This window comes from Tamandua tetradactyla, chromosome 24 (genome assembly GCF_023851605.1).
Source record: "Tamandua tetradactyla isolate mTamTet1 chromosome 24, mTamTet1.pri, whole genome shotgun sequence".
Lineage (NCBI taxonomy): Eukaryota > Metazoa > Chordata > Mammalia > Pilosa > Myrmecophagidae > Tamandua > Tamandua tetradactyla.
The window spans coordinates 56359616-56370291 of NC_135350.1; the positions used below are offsets into that span (position 1 = coordinate 56359616).

At 41.4% G+C, this 10676-nt stretch overlaps 1 pseudogene; it reads left to right on the plus strand.

Moving 5' to 3' along the window:
* The first annotated feature begins 735 nt into the window (after window positions 1-735).
* LOC143668401 (dihydrofolate reductase-like) lies at window positions 736-7796 on the plus strand (annotated as a pseudogene).
* Window positions 7797-10676: the final 2880 nt, after the last annotated feature.

A 10676-nucleotide genomic window follows, 5' to 3' on the forward strand; every position in this document is an offset into this window, starting at 1 on the left:
TGCTTTTTTCCTCAATAGCTATTAGTAAGGACCACCAGAAACCGTATGCTTTCAGCTGGCAAGGTCAGCAATATACTTTCACTGTCCTACCTCAGGGGTATATCAACTCTCCAGCCCTATGTCATAATCTTGTTCGCAGAGACCTTGATCGTTTCTGCCTCCCACAAGACATCACACTGGTCCATTATATTGATGATATCATGTTGATTGCACCTAATGAGCAAGAAGTAGCAACTACTCTAGATTTACTGGTAAGGCATTTGTGTGTCAGAGGATGGGACATAAGTCCAACAAAAATACAGGGGCCTTCCACTTCAGTAAAATTTCTAGGTGTCCAGTGGTGTGGGGCATGTTGAGATATCCCTTCTAAGGTGAAGGATAAGTTGCTGCATCTGTCCCCTCCCACAACCAAAAAAGAGGCACAATGCCTAGTTGGTCTTTTGGGATTTGGGCAACAACATATTCCTCATCCGGGTGTGCTACTCCGGCCCATTTATCGAGTGACCAGAAAAGCTGCTAATTTTGAGTGGGGGCCTGGACAATAGGAGGCTCTGTGACAGGTCCAGGCTGCTGTACAAGCTGCTCTGCCACTTGGGCCATATGATCCAGCAGATCCAATGGTGCTGGAAGTGTCAGTGACAAATAGAGATGCTGTCTGAAACCTTTGGCAGGCCCCTATAGGAGAATCACAATGCAGACGCTTAGGATTTTGGAACAAAGCCTTACCATCTGCTGTAGATAACTACTCTCCTTTTGAGAGACAGCTTTTGGCCTGCTACTGGGCCTTAGTAGAGACTGAATGCTTAACCGTGGGCCGCCAAGTTACGATGAGACCTGAGTTGCCTATCATGAGTTGGGTGTTGTCTGGCCCACCAAGCCATAAAGTTGCATGTGCACAGCAGCACTCTGTTGTAAAATGGAAATGGTATATACGAGATAGAGCCAGAGCAGGTCCTGAAGGCACAAGTAAGTTACATGAAGAAGTGGCACAAATGCCCATGGTTTCCAGTCCTGCCACATTACCTTCTCTTTCCCAGACCAGAGCTATGGCCTCTTGGGGAGTTCCTTACAGTGAATTGACTGAGGAAGAGAAAACTCAGGCCTGGTTTAAAGATGGTTCAGCACGATATGTAGGTACCACCCTGAAGTGGACAGCTGCAACATTACAACCCCTTTCTGGGGTATCCTTGAAAGACAGTGGTGATGGGAAATCCTCCCAGTGGGCAGAATTTCGAGCAATGCACCTGGCTGTTCATTTTGCTTGGAAGGAAAACTGGCCAGAGGTGTGTTTGTATACTGACTCATGGGCTGTTGCTAATGGTTTGGCTGGATGGTCAGGGACTTGGAAAGACCATAATTGGAAAATTGGTTACAAAGAGGTCTGGGGAAGAAGTATGTGGATAGACATTTTGAGTGGGCTAAAAACGTGAAGATATTTGTGTCCCATGTGAATGCACACCAGAGAGTGACTTCAGCAGAGGAAGATTTTAATAATCAAGTGGATAAGATGACCTGTTCTGTGGATACCAGTCAACCTCTTTCCTCAGCAACTCCTGTCATTGCCCAATGGGCTCATGAACAAAGTGGTCATGGTGGTAGGGATGGAGGTTATGCATGGGCTCAGCAACATGGACTTCCACTCACCAAGGCTGACCTGTCTACAGCCACTGCTGAGTGCTCAATCTGCCAGCAGCAGAGACCCACACTCAGCCCCCGATATGGCACCATTCCCTGAGGTGATCAGCCAGCTACATGGTGGCAGGTTGATTACATTGGACTACCCCCTTCATGGAAGGGGCAGTGATTTGTTCTAACTGGAATAGACACATACTCTGGATATGGGTTTGCTTTCCCTGCACACAATGCTTCTGCCAAAACTACCATCTGTGGTCTTACAGAATACCTTATCCATCATCACGGTATTCTACATAGCATTGCTTCAGATCAAGGAACACACTTCACAGCAAATGAAGTGCGGGAATGGCCACATGCTCATGGCATTCTCTGGTCTTACCGTGTTCCCCATCATCCAGAAGCAGCTGGATTGATAGAACGGTGGAATGGCCTTTTGAAAACACAATTACAGTCCCAACTAGGTGGCAAAACTTGAAAGGCTGTGGTAATGTTCTCCAGGAAGCTGTGTATGCTCTGAATCAGTATCTGCTGTATGGTGCTGTTTCTCCCATAGCCAGGATCCATGGATCCAGGAACCAAGGGGTGGATCCAGGAACCAAGGGGTGAAAACCAGGGAAACTATTACCCCTATTTATCCACTAGGAAAATTTTTGCTTCCTGTCCCTGCTACCCTGAGTTCTGCTGGTCCCCAAGTTTTAGTTCCAAAACAGGGTGTGCTTCCTCCAGGAGAAACAACAATGATACCACTGAACTGGAAGTTAAGATTGCCACCTGGTCACTTTGGGCTACTTATGCCTCTGGAACAACAAGCCAAGAAGGGGATTACATTATTGTCTGGGGTAATTGACCCTGACTATCAGAAAGAAATAGGACTGCAACTACATAATGGAGGTAAAGAAGAGTTTTCTTGGAATATAGGAGATCCCCTAGGGCATCTTTTAGTACTACCATGCCCTGTGATCAAAATCAATGGAAAACTACAACAACACAATCCAGGCAGGACTACTAATGGCTCTGAAACTTCAGGAATGAAGGTTTGGGTCACCCCACCAGGCAAAGAACCATGGCCAGCTGAAGTGCTTGCTGAGGGTAAAGGGAACATGGAATGGGTAGTGGATGAAGAAAGTGATAAATATGAACTATGACCATGTGATCAGTTACAGAAACGAGGACTGTAATGCTGTTTTGTTCATGTTATACTGTTTAAGTTGTAAGATATCAAGTTTAGGAATGAATGTTGCCTAAGGATTTGCACCCTATTCTGGAGAGATTTAATGTGTTTCCAGTTATATGCAGGACAGTTGAGTATTGTCATGTAAAAAAAAATGTGTGCTTATTTGTTTTCATTTGGAAATTAAGTATTGTTGAAGGTGATATATATATATAGCTGCCAAGTTGACAAGGGGTGGACTGTCATAGTTAGGGACATGTGTCAACTTGGCCAAGTTGTGGTACCTGTTTATCTGATTGGGCAAGTACTGGCCTGTCTGTTGCAATGAGGACATTTCATAGGATTAGGTCATGATCACATCAGCTGCATCCACAGCTGATTTCATTTGTAATCAGCCAAAGGGGGGTGTCTTCTACAATTTGTGATGCTAAATCTAATCAAGGGAAGTCTTTTAAGAAGGACTCAGAGGAGACAGGCCCCATTTCCTGCTTCAGCTGGTGATCCTCTCCTGTGGAGTTCAACCAGACCCTCCATCGGAGTCATCAGCTTCACAGCTTGCCCTGTGGATTTTGGGTCTGCGTTCCTGCAGTCACGTGAGACACTTTTATAAATTTTATATTTGCAAGTGTTCCCTGTTGATTCTGTTTCTCTAGAGAACCCTAACTAATACAGTACTATCCAAATCAACTTCATTCATATCTCTAAATTGAAATCTGATTTTTTTTCAACTTTTTAAACAGTTTCTGTATGGGGTAATACTGACTTTAGAAGTTTCAGAGCTCTAACTTAGAGTCTCAGATGTCACATACATACCCAACATTCCAGGGAACAACCAGATTACATTTCAATAGCTCAATATCTCAGAATTTAGAAATAATAGTTACAACTCCTGAATATATGTGACTGCTGTAAGAGCTTACAATCTAGGATGCTTTACAATAGGCTCCCACCTGACAACCAATGCTCTCAACTTCAATTCTCTGAGTTGTACATTGTGGTTAGTCCATATGAATAAGGAATGATTAGTTGCTATTTTGAATGGAATTTTTCCTTCATTGAATCCTTAGTTAGGTCATTGTTTGTGTATAGAAACATTACTGATTTTTGTGCTTAATCTTATATCCTGCCACTTTGCAGAATTTATTAGTTCAAATAATTTTGTCATAGATTTCATGTCATCTGCAAATAATTAAAGTTTTACTACTTCTTTTCCAATTTGGATGCCTTTTATTTCTTTTTCCTGCCTGATTGCTTTAGCTAGAACTTATAGTATAACGTTGAATATTAGTGGTGACAGAGGGCATCCTTGTCTCATTACTGATCTTAGGGAGAAAGCTTTCAGTCTCTCACCATTGAGTATGATGATGTCTGTGGGTTTTTCATATATACTCTTTATCATATTGAGGAAGTTTCCTTTGATTCCTATGTTTTTAAGTGTTTTTATCAGAAAAGTTTGTTGAATTTTGTCAAATGCTTTTTCAGCATCAATTGAGATGATCATGCGATTTTTCCCTTTTGATTTGTTAATGTGCTATATTACATTAATTGATTTCCTTGTGTTGAGCCACCTTTGCATTCCTGGTATAAACCCCACTTGGTCCTGGTATATAAGTCTTTTAATGTGTTGTTGGATTTTATTTACTAGTATTTTGTTGAGAATTTTTGCATCTATATTCATTAGGAAGATTGGCCTGTAGTTTTCCTTTCTTACAGCATCTTTACTCGGTTTTGGTATTAGAGTGATGTTAGCTTCATAAAATGAGTTAGGTAGTGTTCCCTTTTCCTCAATTTTTGTAAAAATTTGAGCAGAATTGGTGTTAGTTCTTTTTGGAACGTTTGGTAAAATTCCCCTGTGACGCCATCTCGCCCTGGGCTTTTCTTTGTAGAAAGATTTTTGATGACTGATTGAATCTCTTTACTTCTGATTGGTTTGTTGAGATTTTCTATTTGTTCTCGAGTCAGGGTAGCTTGCTTATTTGTTTCTAGAAGTTTGTTCATTCCATCTAAGTTTTCTATGAAGTTTTCTACTTCATTGTTGTATAGTTGTTCATAGTATCCTCTTAGGATTTTTTTTTAATTTCATCAAGGTCCATGGTAATAGCACCCCCTCTCATTTCTGATTTTGTTTATTTGCTTCCTTCCTTTTATTTTTTTTTGTCAGCCTTGCTGGGGTCCCTCAATTTTATTGATTTTCTCAAAGAACTAATGTGGTAGTTAAGTTCGGATGTCAACTTGGCCAGGTGAATGTGCCTAGTTCTGTTGCTGTGGATATGAGCCAATGGTATGTGAACCTCATCTGTTGCTCGTTACATCTGCAGTCTGCTAAGAGGCATGCCTGCTGTAATGAATGATGTTTGATCTAATTGGCTGGTGCTTAAATGAGAGAGCTCAACATAGCACAGACCAAGCAGTTCAGCATACCTCATCTCAGCACTAGCAGCTTAGCCCAGGCCTTTGGAGATGCATAAAGGAATCACCCCGGGGAAAGTTGTTGGAACCCAGGGTCCTGGAAAGAAGGCAAGCAGAGATGGCCCTGTGCCTTCCCATGTAAGAAAGAACCTCAGTTGAAAATTAGCTACCTTTCCTCTGAAGAACTATATGTCAACTAAATAAATCCCCTTTTATTGAAAGCCAATCTGTCTCTTGTGTGTTTCATTCCAGCAGCTAACAAATTAGAACTAACTTTTGGTTTTTTAATTTTATTTATTTAATTTTTGGGTGCATGCTCCGGGAATCAAACCTAGGTCTCCCACATGGAAGGCAAGCAGTCTACCACTGAACCACCTGCAACTTTTGGTTTTATTGATTCTTTCTATTGTTCTTTTGTTCTCCAATTTATTTAATTATGCTTTAATCTTTGCTATTTCTCTTCTTCTAGTTGCTTTGGGGTTAGTTTGCTCTCTTTCTCTTGTTCCTCCAGGTGAACAGTTAAATCCTGTTTTTGGTCTTTCTTCTTCTTCTTCTTTGTCTTCATCTTCGTCTTCATCTTCATCTTCTTCTCCTTCTTTTTGACATGGGCAGGCACTGAGAAACAAACCTGGGTCTCCAGCACGGCAGGAAAGAACTCTGCCACTGAGCCATCATGGTCTGCCCTCTTTCTTCTTTTTTAAATAAAAGCATTTAGGGCAATAAATTTCCCTCTTAGCACTGTCTTTGCCACATCCCATAAGTTCTGATATGTTGCAATCTCATATTATTCACCTCCAGATAGTTACTGATTTCTCTAGCAATTTCTTCTTTGATCTACTAGTTGTTTAAGATGGTGTTATTTAGTCTCCATATATTTGTGAAAATTCTTGCTCCTTGGTGGTTGTTGGTTTTCAGCTTCACTCCAGTGCTATCAAAGAAAGTGCTTAGAATAGCTTCAGTCTTTTAAAATTTATATAGACCTGTTTTATGGCCCAGCATATAGGTTTATCCTGGAGAATGTTCCATGAACACTAGAGAAGAATATATAACCTGGTGGTTTGGTGTGTAATGATCTATATATGTCTGTTAGGTCAAATTTATTTACCATATTATTTAAGTTCTCTATTGTTGATACTATATTTGGTTGTGCTATCTATAGAGAAGAGTGGTGTATTGAAGTCTTCTACTATTATTGTGGAAATGTCTATAGTTCCCTTCAGTTTTGTCAATGTTTGCCTCGTGGTTTGGAGTTCATTGATTGGGAGCATAATATTTACGATTAATATTTCTTCTTGGTAATTGTCCTTTTTATTAATATGTAGTATCTTCTTTGTCTCCTATGATCTCTTTACATTTAAAGTTATTTTATCTGATATTAGTATAGCTATTCCTGCTTTCTTTTGGTTATAGCTTGCATAGAACATATTTTGCCATCCTTTCACTTTCAATCTATTTGTACTCTTGGGTCTAAGGTGAGACTCTTGTAAGCACCACACTAGATAATATTTCTTAATCCATTCTGCCAATCTGTATCTTTAATTGGTGAGTTTAGCCAATTAACCTTCAAAGTTATTACTGTAAATGCATTTCTTGAATCTACCATCTTATCCTTTGGAATTTACTTGTCAGATCTATATATTCTTTTCCTTCTTTCTATTTTTATCCTTTAAATTACCCTTATTGGTACTCTTCAACTCTGTGCCCTCCTTCAGACCTCCCTCTCTCTTTTTTTTTCAGCCAACAGGACTTTTGTAGGGTTGTTCTCTTAGCATTTGTTTGCCTGTGAAAATTTTAATCTCTCCCTCACTTTTTTAATTTGTATTTTTTACTCACCTGACCATATCCTACATAAAAGGAGCATCAGACACAAGGTTTTCATAATCACACAGTCACATTGTAAAAGTTATGTCATTATAGAGTTCATGTAAGTTGAGCAAGCTCGATGTTATTTGCTGCTGCTGTCATCATGGTTCGTCTGCTAGACCACATAGTCGCTGTGTCCCAGGATGTGGGCATCAGCCAGAATGGAGAACTGCCCTGTCCCTCACTCGGGAATGAATTCAAGTACTTCCAAAGAATGACCACAACCTCTTCAGTAAAAGGTAAACAGAATTTGGTCGGTAGAAAGACCTGGTTCTCCATCTCAGAGAAGAATCAACCCTTAAAGGACAGAATTAATTTAGTTCTAAATAGAGAACTTATGGAACCCCCACAAGGAGCACATTTTCTTGTCAAAAGTTTGGATGATGCCTTACAGCTTATTGAGCAACCAGAATTAGTAAATAAAGTAGACATGGTTTGGATAGTGGGAGACAGTTTTGTTTATAAGGAAACCAAGAATTAGCCAGGCCATCTTAGACTGTTTGTGACAAGGATCATACAGGAATTTGAATGTGATGCATTTTTTTCCAGAAATTTATGTACAGAAATATTAACTTCTCTCAGAATACCCAGGTGTTCTTTCTGATGTCCAGGAGAAGAAAGGTATTATATTTTAGGGTTCTCTAGAGAAACAGAATCAACAGGAAACACTTGCAAATATAAAATTTATAAAAGTGTCTCATGTAACCATGGGAACACAGAGTCCAAAATCTGCAGGGCAGGCAGGGAAGCTGATAATTCTGAGAAGGGTCTGGATGAACTCCACAGGAGAGGTTCACTGGCTGAAGCAGGAAGAGAGCCTGTCTCTTCTGAATTCTTTTAAAAGGCTTCCAGTGATTAGATTAAGTATCACTCATTGCAGAAGACAAACCCCTGGGCTGATTACAAATGGAATCAGCTGCCAATGCACCTGATGTGATAATGATTTAATTCTATGAAATGTCCTCATCGCCTCTTTGTCACCAATTTCCAATTATGGAAAGGACTTTTCAAGTCCCTGACCATCCAGCCAAACCATTAGCAACAGCCCATGAGTCAGTATACAAAAGCACCACTGGCCAGTTCTCCTTCTAAGCAAAATGAACAACCAGGTGCGCTGCTCAAAGTCCTGCCCACTGGGAGGATTTCCCCTCACCACTGTCCTTCAAGGACACCCGAGAATGGGGTTGTAGTACTGAAGTTGTCCACTTTCGGGTAGTACCTGCATAGTATGCTGAACCATCTACAAACCAGGCTCAAGTTTTCTCTTCCTCAGTCAATTCACTGTAAGGAACAGCCCAAGAGGCTATAGCTCTGGTCTGGGAAAGAGAGGATAATGTGGCAGGAGTGGAGACCATGGGCATTTGTGCCACTTCTTCATGTAACTTACTTGTGCCTTCAGGACCTGCTCTGGACTGCTCTGGCCCTATCTTGTATATACCATTTCCATTTTACAATACAGTGCTGCTGCACACACTCAAATTTATGGATTGGTGGGTCAGACAATAGCATGGCTATTGGTCATGATAGCCAGCTCAGGTCTCATGATAACTTGGTGGCCCATGGTTAAGCATTCAGTCTCTACTAAGCCCAGTAGCAGGCAAAAAGCTGTTTCTCAAAAGCAGAGTAGGTGTCTGCAGTAGATGGTAAGGCTTTCCTCCAAAATCCTAAGAGTCTGCGTTGTGGCTCTCCTAAAGGGGCCTGCCAAAGGCTCCAAACGGCATGTCTATTTGCCACTGACACTTCCAGCGCCATTATATCTGCTGAATCATATGGCCCAAGTGGCAGAGCAGCTTATATAGCAGCCTGGACTTGTTGCAGAGTCTCCTCTTGTTCAGGTCCCCGCTCAAAATTAGCAGCTTTTCTGGTCACTTGATAAATGGGCCAGAGTAGCACACACAAATGAGGAATATGTTGTCGCCAAAATTCAAAGAGACCAACTAGGCATTGTACCTCTTTTTTGGTTGTAGGAGGGGCTACATGCAGCAGCTTACCCTTCACCTTAGAAGGGATATCTCGACATGCCCCACACCACTGAACACATAGAAATTTCACTGAGGTAGAAGAACCCTTTATTTTTGTTGGATTTATCTCCCATCCTCTGACACACAAATGCCTTACCAGTAAATCTAGAGTAGTTACTACTGTTTGCTCATTAGGTCCAATCAACATGATATCATCAATATAATGGACCAATGTGATGTCTTGTGGGAGGGAGAAACAATCAAGGTCCTGCAGACAAGATTTTGACATAGGGCTGGAGAGTTGATATACCCTGAGTAGGACAGTTAAAGTACATTGCTGACCTTGCCAGCTGAAAGCAAACTGTTTCTAGTGGTCCTTACCAACAGCTATTGAGAGAAAAGCATTTGCCAGATCAATAGCTGTATACAAGGTACCAGGGGATGTACTGATTTGCTCAAGCAATGATACCGCTTCTGGAAGAGCAGTTGCAATTGGAGTTGCCACCTGGTTGGGCTTATGATAATCCACAGTCATCCTCCAGGATCCATCTGTTTTCTGCACAGGCCAAATAGGAAAGCTGAATGGGGATGTGGTGGGAATCACCACCGATGCATCCTTCAAGTTCTTAAGAGTGGCAGTAATCTCTGCTACCCCTCCAGGAATCCAGTATTGCTTCTGATTTACTATTTTGCTAGGTAAGGGCAGTTCTAGTGGCTTCCACTTGGCATTTCCCACCATAATAGCCCTCACTGTATAAGTTAGAGAGCCAATGTGGGGGTTCTGCTAATTGCTCAGTATGTCTATTCCAACTATATATTCTGGGACTGGGGAAATAACTACAGAATAGGCCTAGGGGCCCATTGGACCCACTGTGAGATGGACCTGAGCTAAAACTCCATTGATCATCTGGCCTCCATAAGCCCCCACTCTGACTGGTAGACCAGAGTGACGTTTTGGATCCCCTGGAATTAATTTCATGTCTGAACCAGTGTCTAAATAGTTCCCCAAATATCTGATCATTTCCTTTTCCTCAATGCACAGTTACCCTGATAAAGGCCATCAGTCTCCTTGGGGAAGGATTGGAGGAAGATTAACAGTATAAATTTGTGGCAGTGTAACAGGTTTCTCCCCCAAAGGGACCTGGCCTCCTCTTCATTTAAGGAGCTCTGGGTCTGTAAACTGTCTCAAGTCTGGAAACTGATTAAGGGGCCGTGACTCTGTGTTTTTGTGATTCAGGTTAGAATTCTGTTCACTTGACCTGGAATTCTTTGTTTATACAGCTCAAACAAGAATTTAGTAGACTGCCTATCTACTGTATTTCTAGGTACCCCATGATTTACTAGCCAATGCCACAAATCTCTGTAAGTCATATAATTTTGACTTCTGCTTTGTGTTTGTTGTCTATTATAATAGCCACGTCTACCCTGTTTTTGGTGATTAAGTGCTGCCACCTGGCTTCTGCCAACTCAGGATCCTGTCGTCCCCATTGTGTTTAAGGATTCCAGCTCAGTGACAGCAGTTCCTACAGTAATATCTGACCTACAGAGAAGTGCAACTACAGAGCTCTTCAGGGATGATGGTGCTAATCTCACAAATTTATTTCTCACTGTTCTGGTAAAAGGTGCATCCTCTGGAC